This window comes from Phyllostomus discolor, chromosome 4 (genome assembly GCF_004126475.2).
Source record: "Phyllostomus discolor isolate MPI-MPIP mPhyDis1 chromosome 4, mPhyDis1.pri.v3, whole genome shotgun sequence".
In the NCBI taxonomy this organism is placed as follows: Eukaryota; Metazoa; Chordata; class Mammalia; order Chiroptera; family Phyllostomidae; genus Phyllostomus; species Phyllostomus discolor.
This window is the reverse complement of record NC_040906.2, coordinates 128,150,362-128,164,943: the sequence shown is the minus strand read 5'-3', so window position 1 is coordinate 128,164,943 and position 14,582 is coordinate 128,150,362.

The window sequence follows — 14,582 nt, the reverse complement described above, 5'->3', positions numbered from 1 at the left end:
ATAAAATGGCAATGAAAAGTTGTTCAAGACTCTTAAGCAGAAGATCTTACACTTTAATTTGGAAAGATCATTCTGGCAGCAATGTGTGGGATGGATGAGAGGTGAGGAGGCCAGAGGCAGGGAGACCAGTTGGAAATGTGAATGGTAGAACAAAACGCTGGGACATGAACACAATTCAGCCAAGTTCTTTGCCACTTTATAACAAGGATTGTCTTTCCTCCAGTTCCCAATAACAAGTTCCTCATTTCTGTCTGATACCTCACCAGAATGTCCCTTACTGTCAATGTTTCTACCAACATCCTGTGCCAAATTACTTAGAAGATAGAGACTTTTTCTACAGCTCTCATCTTTTCTTTCCTAGCTCTCACCACAAACACCCTTCATGGCCCATTCACAGCAATGTAGGCTTTTTCTAGCATTTACCTCAGAACTTTTCCAGCCTCTGCTTACCCTCTTCCAAAGCCACTTCTTCACTTGCTACAGCAGGCCCCCACTTCTCAGTGCTAATTTTCTCTCATAGGCTGTCTGAGCTGCTATAACAAAGTACCACAGACTGAGTGGCTTATAAACAACATTATTTTCTCACAGCTCTGGAGGCTGGGAAGCCCAAGATCAATGTACTGGCAAAAGATCAGTGCCTGGTGAGAGTCTGATTCTTGGTTCAAGGATAGTCATCTTCCCACAGTGTCCTCACATGGCAGAAAGGGCAAGTGAGCTCTCTGAGGCCTCTTTTATAAGGGCGCTAACCTTATACATAAGGGCCCTGTAAAAGATCCCACCTCAGAATACCATCACATGGAGGTTAGAATTTCAGATGTGATTTTAGGGGTAGGGGACACAAACATTCAGTCTATGGCACCTGGAATCTTTAATTCGTCAAGGATAGAATATTCCTTATCTCTTGCCAGCTATCTGTTTTTAGTTATTATTTATTTATTTATGGAATTATTCTTTTTTAATATATATTTTATTGATTATGCTATTACAGTTGTCCTATTTCTCCCCTTCTCTCCCCTCCACCCTGTACCCCCTCTCCCACCCACGTTTCCCCCCTTTAGTTCATGTCCATGTGTCATACTTGTGAGTTCTTCAGCTTCTACATTTCCCGTACTATTCTTGCCCTCCCCCTATCTATTTTCAACCTACATTCCATGCTACTTATTCTCTATACCTTTTTCTCCTCTCTCTTGCTCCCACCCCCCCTGCTGCTAACCCTCCATGTGCCCTCCATTTCTGTGGTTCTGTTCCTGTTCTAGTTGTTTACTTAGTTTCTTTTGGTTTTGCTTTAGGTGTGGTTGTTAATAATTGTGACTTTGCTGTCCTTTTACTATACATGTCTTTTCTTTATCTTCTTTTCTTAGATAAGTCCCTTTAGCATTTCATAAAATAAGGGCTTGGTGATGATGAACTCCTTTAACTTGATCTTATCTGAAAAGCACTTTATCTGCCCTTGCATTCTAAATAGAGCTTTGCTGGATAGAGCAATCTTGGATGTAGGTCCTTGTCTTTCATGACTTGGAATATTTCTTTCCAGCCCCTTCTTGCCTGTAAGGTCTCTTTGGAGAAATCAGCTGACAGTCTGATGGGAACTCCTTTGTAGGTGACTGTCCCCTTATCTCGTGCTGCTTCTAGGATTCTCTCCTTCGTTTTTACCTTGGCTAATGTAATTATGATGTGCCTTGGTGTGTTTCTTCTTGGGTCCAACTTCTTTGGGGCTCTCTGAGCTTCTTGGATTTCTTGGAAGACTATTTCCTTTGCCAGATTGGGGAAGTTCTCCTTTATTATTTGTTCAAATACGTGCTCAATTTGTTGCTTTTCCCCTTCCCCTTCTGGTACCCCTATAATTCGGATATTGGAACATTTAAAGGTGTCTTGGATGCTCTTAAGCTTTTCCTTGATTTTTTGAATTCTTATTTCATCATGCTTTCCTGCTTGGTTGATTCTATCTTCCTTCTGGTCCACTGTATTGTTTTGAGACTCAGATTCCTTCCTTTCACTATTGGCTCTCCTCCGCGTATCTTCCTGCATCTCTTTTATGGTAACCTGCATCCTTTTATCCATATTGCGCCCAGAATCAACCAATTCCGTGAGCTTTCTGATCACCAGTGTTTTGAACTGTGTATCTGATAGATTGGCTATTTCTTGGTTGCTCAAAAGGATGAGTCCTGGGGGACTGATCTGTTCTGTTGGAAACATATCTTTCCCTGTCTTTCCTTTTTTTTCCCCCGGTCTGGTCACTCTTGTTACGGTGGGGGGCGGAGCCTTAGGTGTTCACCGGGGCTCGACATCCCAGTCGCTAGACTGTGATGTTATATGTGGGGGTGGGGGCGGGGGAGGGGGCGGGAGCGGGGACGGGAGGGAACAATGGCGGTAGTTCCGTTCTCCTGGGCTCAGACCCTTCTCTGGGATCCTGGGCTGTGAGGTCTACCCTGGTCCACAATCGCTGCCCCACTGAGTCCCCCAGCCGCAGCTTGCATACTCAGGGATCACTGCTGCATTCTTGCACCCCGGATGGCTGTTGCACTGATTTCGTGCCAAATTTTCCCTGACCTCTGCACGCCGCTGACCCACACAAGCCCCGCACCCGCCCGGCTTGTCTTCTCCTACCAGTCTGGATATATGGGTCTACTCCAACTTCTTGGCTGTCCGACTTCCATTCAGATAAATCTTCTGTCAGTTCTGGGTTTTATTCTATCTGTAAATTATTGTTGTTCTAATCTTGGTTGTGCGAGGAGGTACAGTGTATCCACCTATTCCTCCATCTTGCCCGGAATTATTCTTCATTACGAATCTACAGACTCCTCCAGTGTTACTGCTCTGATTCTAACCTACCGTTAGCTGATACTGCTTATGTCTTTATCCCCAAGGGCATTATGACCTGGTTCAGGGTGACAGTACACCAATGATGCTAACTCAGTTCATATGTCAATAAATATACTCTGCATATTACTTGGTCACAGTTTAAAGTTTCATGTTTTTAAACACCTAAACAAATAAAATATAGTTTTAATGAAAGAAAATATTTTCCTCCAAAATGTTAAGCATGATTTGTTTAAAAAACAATGTCACTATTTACAGTGCTTGGTACGTAGAAGGCACTCAATAACTATATGATAAATGAACTTTTCAGGTCAGGAAATCAAAGTAAATGCCCAAGATGGCAAACTATGGGTATGTTCTAAAAATAGCAATAGTATAAATATCAATACATGAAAGTTCATAGTGAGAAGGTGAGCAGGAGTGAAACTTTGGGGAGCTCTGATGGCTCAGCTGAGTCATTTGGATTTTATAGAGAGCCATTAAGATTGTTTATAATCAGATATCTGCTTAAGAAAGACAATTCTGAAATTTTCTATTTCATAGGGAAAGTATTTTCATCCTTTCAAATGGCATTGGAATGACCAATGTAATGTAAACATAGGAACAATTCTGTTTCTGAGACAGAAAAAGAAGGTATAGGCCAGAGAAATTTCTATAAAACAAAGTACAAATAAGACCAGATTGGGGAAAAAATTGAGCAGTAAACGAGAAAAGGAAACACCTGCTTGGGAAATAAGTAGTGTCAAGTACAGAAGCAGCTCCCTACGCTCTGAGTGAAATAAGTAGAGCTGCAGGGCTGTCAGCAGGAGGCCCCATCCCCTCCGAGGAAGCCAGCTGCATGAAGTGGAGTAGAAAGGGGGCTGAGGCAAGGCTCTTGTAAATGAGGTTGGTGCCTGCTGCCAGTAAGAGTGTAGGAAGGTGGGGGAGGGGCGTTGCCAAGGAACAAACCACCTTGAGAAACAACCAAACTAGCACATCAGTGAGTTTTGCTGAGAAAATTTCCTCCCAACCCCAAACAAGCTATCAATATTTCAAATCTTGCAAAATTACAAGAGAAAATGTAAATTTTCACTTCTTCTTCTAGACCAAAATATTTGCCTAGGGACCTAGATCATCTCCAACACAACTCATCTCAAATCCCTATACTGGACCCACATGGACACTCTGTTAGGATGAACAAATAGAAAAACAAATTTTGAAAAGTTTACACACACACACCTCAAAGACTTGAGTAAATAAACTGATATTATGATGTTACTAAATAGAAGACTCAATATGACGAAATGACAATTGGCCCCAAATTAATTACTAATGTTTATACAATCCCAACCAAAATCCTAGAGGGTTAGTATGGAGAATTTCACCAGAATTCCCTCTACTTACTCTCCAAAGCCCAGCACTCCTTCCTCGGGAAAAGAATCAAGAGCAAAGCCTACATGTTTTCCTTTAATCTGGTTCCATGTATACTATTTGAGAGAAACTCCTTGAAATTTGTGGCATGTAGATGGCAGTTTTCTTCATATCCCAGGCAGTGCTGATAAGTTGTTTTAATTTTCAATTGCTATATAAGATACAACCCCAGTATTTAATAACTTGAAACAATAATCATTTGTTTGCTTGTTCAATGGGGTTAAATGCGGCAGGTCATCTCTGCTCCCCATGACACTAAAGAGGTTGATTGGACTGAGGTTGGGAGACCTGTTTCCAAGTGGCTCCAGGTTGGTGCTGGCTGTCAAATGGGAGCTCAGTAGGGCCTGTTTGCTGGGGGCCTTTGATCTTTGCCACACGGGTCTTTCCATTTGACTGCTTCAGTTTCCTCACTGCCACTGGGATTCGGAGGCAAGAAGCAGAGGCTTGCTAATGCCTCGGCTCAGAGTCCCAGAATGTTACTTCTGTGCATTCAACTGGACAACGCAGTTACAGGCACAGATCAGATTCAAGAGGAGAAACTATAAGCTATCCCCTGATGGAAGGAACTGCATGTGCATATAGAGAGAGGTGAAATTATTTGGGGACCAGCTTTGGAGACTATTTATTACTCAGGTTGTTTCTCGATTTTTTATTCCATTGTTTATTTTGGTCAGTTTCCATAAAGGATATGCAAATTGTCTGTGTTTAAGCCATAACCCTTAATTAAATTATAACTCATATTACAAAAGTGGTGTTTCCCAGAAAAGAACACATATTATTCTTCTAGTTTTGTAATGAGGCATAATTTGCATACAGTGAAATACATAGATCTTAAGTGTATAATTCAATGAGTTTTGACAAATGTATGTTGCTGTGTAACACATACTCATCTCAAGATACAGAATATGTCCCTCACCTAGAAACATTCTCCATGCCTTTTCCCTGTCCATGCATGCTCCCAGACACAGTCACTGTTCTGATGTTCTTCATCTTGGATTAGATTTGCCTATTCCAAAACTTACATTTAAATGAAATCATACAGTACCTCCTTTTGTGTCAGACTTCTTTTGTTCAGTATAAAGTTTTTTAATATTCATTCATGTTGTTTTCTATAATAATAATTTGTTACGAGTTTTTGGAGCTTCTGGCCAAGATGGAGGCATAGGTAGATACGCTTTACTTCCTCACACATCCAAAAGTAGGATGATAACCAATTTAAAAACAAAACAACTAGAACTGCCAGAAAATCAAATTATATGGAAGTCTGATAACCAAGGAGTTAAGGAAGAAACATTCATCCAGATTGGTAGGAGGGGCAGAGACAGGCAGCCAGGGCAGAGAAGATGCACAGCAAGGCGGTGGTTGGCAGACCAAGTGGTCCCACAGTTGCGTGTGGATAAACTAGCTGGAATAACTGGAGGGATAGACAGACCATGTGACCCAGGGTTCCAGTGCAGGAAAGTAAAGCCTCAAAACCTCTGGCTATAAAAATTTGTGGGGGTTGTAGTGGTGGGAGAAACCTCTGGTCTCATAGGAGTCCATTGGTGGGTCCATGGAGTCCTAGAATGTACACAGACCCACCCACCCAGAAATCAATACCAGGGCATCACCTGAAAGGGCACAGTTCACTTGTGCAAGCAGCATTGTTCCCTCTCTGATCCCTCCCCCCACATACAATGTCACAGTTCAAGAAAAGTGGATTGCCCTGCCCTGGCAAATACCTAAGTCTCCTTCTCTTATAACACAACAGGTGTGCTGAGACAAAGAAATATGGCCCAAATGATAGAACAGATCAAAACTCCAGGAAAAAAACTAAGATGAGGAGACAGCCAACCTATCAGATGCAAAGTTCAAAACACTGGTAATCAGGATGCTCACAGAAATTATTTAGTACAGCCTCAAAATAAAGAAAGAAGTGAAGGCTATACAAAGTGAAATAAAAAAAATATACAGGGAAACAACAGTGAAGGGAAGGAAGCTGAGACTCATATCAATGACTGGAACAAATGGAAGAAATAAACATTCAACTGGAACAGAATGAAGAAACAAGAATTCGAAAAAATGAGAAGAGGCTTAGGAACCTCGGGGACAACTTTAAACATTCTAACATCTGAATCATAGGGGTGCCAGAATGAGAAGAAGAAGAAGCAAGAAATTGAAAATTTATTTGAACAAATAATAAAGGAAAACTTCCTCATTCTGGTGATGGCAATAGACATGCAAGTCCAGGAAGCTCAGAGAGTCCCAAACAAGTTGGACCCAAAGAAGAACATACCAAGACACATCATAATTAAATTGCTAAAGATTAAAGATAAGGAGGGAATCTTAAAAGCAGCAAGAGAAAAGGAGACAGTTATGTACAAAGGAGTTCCCATAAGACTATCAGCTGATTTCTCAAAAGAAACTTTACAGGCAAGAAAGGCTGGAAAGAAGCATTCAAAGTCACAAAGACAAGGACCTACAACTAAGATTACTCTATCCAGCAAAACTATCATTTAGAATGGAAGGGCAAATAAAGTGCTTTCCAGGCAATGTAAAGTTAAAGGAGTTCATCATCACCAAGCCCTTATTATAAGAAATGTTATTAAAGGGACTTATCTAAGAAAAAGAAGGAGATGAAAACTATGAACAGTAAAATGACAACAAACTCACAACTATCAACAACTGAACCTAAAAAGAGAAAAACAAACTAAGCAAACAACTAGAACAGGAACAGAATTATAGAAATGGAGATCACATGGAGGGTTATCAGTGGGGAGGGGGAGAGGGAAGAATGGGGGAAAAGGTACAGGAAATAAGAAGCATAATTGGTAGGTACAAAGTAGACAGGAGAAGGTTAAGAACAGTATAGGAAATGGAGAAGCCAAAGAACTTATATATATAACCCATGGACATGAACTAAGGGAGGGGGAGGAAGGCTGGAGGGAATGGAGTACTGGGTGGAGAGGGATAAAGGGGAGAAAAGATGGGGCAACTGTAATAGCATAATCAATAAAATACACTTAAAAATAATTTGTTCCTTTTAGTAATTTCATCTTATGATTATACTACAATTTGTATAACTGTTCATCTGTTGGTGAATATTTGCATTGTTTCTGGTTTGGGATTAATTCAAATATAGCTCCTCTGAATATTTTCATACAACTCTTTTTCATATGCTTAAGATTTTATTTCTGTTGGGTAAATACCTAGAAGTGAATTGCTGGGTCAAAGAGATAATACCTCTTTACTTTTACAAATAATTGCCAAGAGTTCTCCAAAGTATTTAAATCAGAATTCCAGTTGCTCCTCATCCATGCAGATATTTAGTGTTGTTAGTCATTAATTTTAGCCATCCTACAGCCATGTGATGGTAACTCACATTCACATTTCCCTGATTGCTAATGACGTTGAGCACTTTTTCATGTACTTATTGCCCATCCATATACCTTTTCTTGTGAAGTGTCCATTAAATTATTTTGCTCATTTTACTTGGGTTGTTTGTATTTTTATAAATGAGTTTTAGGTATTTTTTAATTTTTTTTTATCAGATATAAGTCTGGCAGATATGATCATTATATTTTCTTCCAGCCTGGGTCCTATCTATTCTTTTCTTTAACCATGTCTTTGATGAGTAGAGGTTTTAAATTTTACAATGTCTTATTTATCAATACTTTCTTTTATAGTCAGTGCTTTCTAAGAAAGATTTGCTTACCTTAAGGTTTATGAAGATAATCTCTTCTGTTTTCTTCTAGAAGCTTTAGAGTTTTGACTTTTACAATTAGGTTAAAGATTCATAACATTACTTTTTGAGTATAGTGTGAAGTAAGGCCATATATATATGGCCATATATGTGTGTATATATATATATATATATATATATATACACACACACACACACACATATATGGCAGTTGGATAAAATATATATTTTTGTGTTTGTTATAAAATGTATTTATATTTATTATATATAATATAATGTGTTATATATATATATATATATATATATATATATATGGCAGCTGGATAAACTATACCAATGACAAATAAAATACATAGCCTAAGCATGAGAAAGAAAGGGAATCACCAGGAGCCTTGGAAGCTCATGAAAATGCCATACCTGAGATTCAAAACAGAGGTTTTAATGTCCCCAGGGAACTGAAGATGTTTGCTGGTCTAGATGAAAGACAGAGCTGGACATGAAACACTGACATAAAGACGAGACACTAGAAATGCTACCATCTTGGTGAAAAGGGCATGAGAAAAATTCTGTCCAGGGAACAGAGAACCACCAAGGAAGCTTGCTGTGCTCTAGGGCAGTGATTTTCAGCCTTTTCCATCTCATGGCACACATGAACTAAGTACCACAATTCTGTGGCACACCAAAAAACATATTACATTTTTAGCCAATCTGACAAAAAATAGGGATAATTTTGATTCATTCACACTTGATGGCTATTGTATTGGCTGTTGTCATTTTTTTTATTTGACAATCTAAGGGAAAAGAGTTGAGTGCCCCTGACTAAATAGTCAAGTATTACATGTTTTAAAAATTCTTGTGGCACAGCAGTTGAAAATTGCTGCCCTGAGGTTCTGAATGGAAAAAGGGCTTCTGGGAAGAATCAAACCCCAAACCTATACCACAGGTGGGTATGGTTTCTGAAGTCAAACTACCTACATGACACAAGAATTACAAGGTGAGAATTTAACATAATGGTTCCAGATCCATTCTCAAGCCCTGGATTTGGAAAAAGCAAACATAAAAAGAAGATACCAAACAGGGGCCAAGCATATGGATGTCTCATAGAAAACATAGCCACAGTGAAGACGAATTCACATTCCTGAATTATAGATCCTACAAAGATATCCGATGAGGGAGAGTCATCAAATGGAGCAAAGAAAAAGAATTAAAAATAATGGAAAAATCCAAATGGATCTATAATAATGACATTCAAATTATTAAAACAATGCAAGGAAGATTTTAGAAGCATAATGAATAAAATAATTTGCCCTGGCTGGCGTAGCTCAGTGGATTGAGCGCCGGCTGGGAATCAAAGTGCTCCAGGTTCGATTCCCAGCCAGGGTACATTCCTGGGTTGCAGGCCATAACCCCCAGCAACTGCACATTGATGTTTCTCTCTCTCTCTCTCTCTCTCTCTCTCCCTCTCTCTCCCTCCCTCCCTTCCCTCTCTAAAAATAAATAAATAAAAATAAAAAAAATAATAATTTGACTACAGGCAAATGAAATAGAGATTTTTAACAAGACAGTAAACATATGGAAATTTAAAAATATAGTTACTGTAATTATAAACTCAAATTATAATTTGAGTTTATACTGTAATTATAAACTTATGAGCAAATTCAAAATGTAGAATCTAAATAGTTGGAGAGGAAATTAACAAACTGGAAGATGTCATCACACCCAGTGAAGCCATAAAGATATGAAAAATATGAGAGGTTAAGGATCAACTTCTTTTAATAGGAGTTACAGAAGAAGAAAATACTATAGAAATAGGTTAGAGGCAATATTTGAAGAGATAATGGCTGAAAATTTTCCAGAATTGAAGACATGATTCAAGTAGCAGAGCAAATATTGTGGGTTAAATGAGCACAATCCATACTCGGACACTACAGAATAGTAAAGAGAAGAAAAACACTTAAAAGCACCTAGAGAAAAAAAATATATATCATAGGCAATGCCATTGGCATTTCTGGTGATGTGCCTATTTGTAAAGATTTCTATGCATTCCATTGTTATAGTGTCTTTCAAATTCTAATACTGTTTCTATCTTTGACCATTCCACACCACATAAAGATCAGTATAACATTGTCATTATATCTCGTTATTGAATCAACTCTTTGTACTTTTCTACAACTCCTTCCCCCCATTTATTTCTTTTTTATCCCATATCTACTCAATTTTTAAAATTGCTTTAGGCATGAAACCCCAATCACTGAATAATCTGCAAAGGACTATATAATATTTGAGAAAAAAATTCTGTTGTGGTCATCAAGTATTTCATTGCTAGCATAACTAGAACATCTCCCCATCACTGTATGTGAGTTAATAATTGTAAGTCCAAGTAATGGACAACTGAATGAGTTTAGATTTAAAATTGGCCATCAAGAGAACTGGATTCTTTCTTGTACCTAATTTATCTGCAGGACATGTGACCTTTATTTACTTTGTTTGCATCTAAAACTACAGTTAATTATATAATATATTAACTCACTTATTTTATGAGAACACTGAGAGGAGTTTAAATTAAAGAGTGGCTGACAAAATGGAGATTGTGAATAAACTTTTGAAAATGTATTAAATGTTAGGAAATTGGAGTGATACATAAACAAATGTTCCAATAGATGTACAAGAAAGATATCACGCAGATGCCGTTATGTGCCATCAGTGAAGTCCTTAAAAATCAGAGTTGCACAAACAGGCCACACATTTGAAAAGCAAATGTATATATGAGGAAGACTTGGGCACTGAAGGAAAAAATGGAAAGATCGTTATGGTCTAAGAAATTTCTTTATTGATAAGTGTCCTAAATCCAGAAGTGTATATGATGATATGGACTAGCCCATCTGAGACCAGAACAGGCTGTAACAAAGGAAAAAGGAATCCAGAATGAATTGAATATTTCCAGACTCACTTTACCTAGGATTTATACTAGTTCCATAGTGACCCTACTAGCAAGGTTGTGTAATATTGTGACATATATTAATAAACACATATTTGGTCTTTGTTCCCACTTCCTTTGTGAAACAGAGCTCCTAAAAACCCTTGGGATTACTTAAGTGATGAAAGCCAAAAAGATGCCTTTCATTATGTCAGCGAGATGGCTTTTGCAAAGCCCCTAAATCACCTAAGGGTGGAGGCCGGTTGCTAACGGAACCAACTACATGATTACATGGCCATCAGTTCCATTCCCTGACCTCGAAGAGAGGGAAGGGGCTAGAGATTGAGTTCAGTCACCAATGATTTAATCAGTCATGCCTATGCAACGAGGGCCCATAAAAAACCTAAAGGACTGCCCTGGAGAGCATCTTGGTGGCCTGCTCTCAGAAGGGTGGGTTGCAGGCCATGGCACGCAGCAATCGCACATTGATGATTCTCTCTCTCTCTCTTTCTCCCTCCCTTCCCTCTCTAGAAATAAGTAGATAAAATCTTAAAACAAATGCATCCACTCTTCTTTTTTTTTGTTAATTTGTTCTTTTTAACTTTATTATTATTGTTGACACCATTGTTTCCCCTCTCTTTATCCATCTCTAGCTAGGCCCCAACCCCATTCCCTCTGGCCATCACCACACTGTTGTCTGTGTCTATGGGTCATGCATATATGTTCTTAGGCTAATCTCCTCACCTTCTTTCATTCAGTACCACCCTTCCCTACCTCTGACTGCTGTCAGTTTGCTCCATGTACCCACACCTCTATGTCTATCCTGTTTGTCAGTTTATTTTGTTCATTAGATTTCACATAAAGTGAGATCATATGGTATTTGTTTTCCTATGACTGGCTTATTTTATTTAGCATAATAATCTCCAGGAGCATCCATGGTATTGCAAAGGTAAGATTTCCTTTTTTTTTTTTTACAAGTGTGTAGCATTCCATTGTGTAAATGTGCCACAGCTTTTAATCTACACATCTACTGATGGGCACTTGCGCTGTTGTAAATCACACTTCTATGAATAGAGGCGTGCATATATTCTTTCAAATTGGTGTTTCTGGATTCTTAGGATATATTCCCAGAAGTGGGATCACTGGATCAAAAGGCCACTGCATTTTTAAGTTTTTGAGAAAACTCCATACTGTTGTCCACAGTGGCTGCACCAAACTGCCTTCCCACCAACAGTAAATGAGGGTTCCCTTTTCTCCACATTCTCTCCGGCACTTGTTTGTTTCCTTCACTCTTTTTATCACTTCTGTAACCACCTCAATTAAGCCTCCATCATCTCTCATCTGGACTAGACTTCCACTGGTCTCCCATTTTCCTCTATGCTGTACTTTTGCTACACAGCAACCAGAAAGATCTTCCAAATGGCTCTCCTTATCCCTGAACTAAAAGTCCTTCAAAGGCTTTCTCCGATGTACTTGAGATAAAAACCAAATTACTTACATGACCCACAAGGTCTTCATGACCTGGCCCCTGCCTCTGTCACTATTTCATTTTGTACCACTTGCCACCTCATTTCTGCACATTAGCTCCCTTTCAATTCCTCAAACCCACCAAATTATTTCCTGCATCAGGCCATTGTACTTGTTGCTCCCTCTACTTAATATCTTTTTCTCCGTATACTTTCCCCAGCTAATTCATTTATACTTCAGATGACAGATTAAATGTCACTTTGTCAGAAAGACCTCTCCAGCTCTCCAACTGAAATTAGAGCTCCCCGCTGAAACCTATATAATTTTATTAACCAATATCACTCCAATAAATTTAATACAAAATTAGGACCTCCTTTTATATAGTTTAATTACATTTATCATTTAACTTCATATAATTATAAATATCTATATATGTATGTACACACGTATATTTTTTCTTACCAGACTATGAGCTGCAAGGGGTCACAAATCATGTCCCTTTTGTCCATCACTGGATACCAGTGCCCAGCATAGTACTCGGCATAGTAAGTATTTTTTTAATGATCCTGTAAGGTGGATAATTCCATATTTTACAAGAGGACACTAAGATCCAGAGTGAAACAATTTTTAAGAACAGTATTTTGATGTCTGATTAGAAAACATTAAAATAAATTTTCCCACATGGCTGACTTGATTCTGAAGACTATTAGATTATTCACACCTTTGGAATAGAGTTGTTGGGGGGAGAGAGGCTCCACACCAGACTTAATATGTACTGAAATCTCACTGCAGGTGTTGTGTCCTGTGTCTGGTTAAGTGTCCCACAGAAGGAGAAATCTCCATGTCAGCACCCAGCCCTATACTGTTTACCTCTGAAATGGTACTAACCACACTTCCCAGGGTGCTTTGTTCCAGTCAAGCTTTTTGACTTGCAATGGCAGGGCATACTGGGAAATTTAGTTTCCCAAAATGCCTTATCACAAGGGTGGCCATATGTGCCATTGTATACCTTTTGCTCTTGAGTAATTAACAGCACCCTTTTTACTCTCAAAAGTATCCCAGTTGGATGATAAATTGTATGATTACATTACATATCAAAGTCTATGTTTAGTCTGTGTCAGCATATGTCCTGTTTTTCCCACCTAACATCAAGAGGAACCATCCCTGGTGAGGTTTAGTTTTCAGGTTACAAGGCAGTAGAGGTAAAAGAGTGTGACTCGGAAGTCAACTTTTATGATTTAGGAAAGCATTCTCTTTCTTCTTCTTTACTATTATTTATTTATTTTTATTGTTTTTCAAATACAGTTGTCCCCATTTTCCCCCATCCCTTCCCTCCCACCCCACGTACCCTTACCTCCCACCCTCAATTCTATCCCCTTTGGATTTGTTCATGGGTCCTTTATATATGTTCATTGATGACCCTTCCCTTTCTTAAAGCAAAAGAGGATTTATTTAACTTAGATCCTACTTGATCGGTTAAAAAAGAATTGTAAAGTCTTTTGCTTTGCTAAACAAAGCCTCTAAAAATTCAAATTACTCCCTTGATAAATTTTAATAATGGAAAAAATAGCCCTGGCTGGCGTAACTCAGTGGATTGAGCACGGGCTGGGAACCAAAGTGTCCCAGGTTCGATTCCCAGCCAGGGTACATGCCTGGGTTGCAGGCCATAACCCCCAGCAACCGCATATTGATGTTTCTCTATCTCCCTCCCTTCCCTCTCTAAAAATAAATAAAATCTTTAAAAAAAAGAAAAAAAAAGAAAAAAGAAAAGGCCAGGTTTCTGTGCAGGCTTTTCTTATCACATTTCCTTATCACGGCATAAAAATCTCTGCTGTGTCCTTGGGTACAGCTTTGAGTCAAATAAAAAGTCAACTTAACTGCATTGAGAATGCACAACAATCCCCTGGAAATGGAAAAGGGGATAAGGAATGGCCTTGGGGACTTCTTCAAGATGTTTCTCTCAAATTTGAATTCTCAGATTTATACTCTAAGACATACTTGGATTTTCTCTTTTTTACTCACTTAAAAAAACTGTGGTAAAATATGCTAACAGAAAATGTACCGTTATGACCATTTTTAAGTGTACCGTTTAGGGCTACTAAGTACATCTACAGTGTCATGCAACCATCACCACCATCCAACCCCAGAACTTTTTTCATCTTGGAAAACTTAAACTCTGTACCCATTAAACCTGGACGATCAGAGCTCATTTAGTAGATAGTGTCATTTTTCAAGAGTTGGTCGGTTTTACATTCCAGTAGTTGGGTAGAAGAATTCATTTACTTC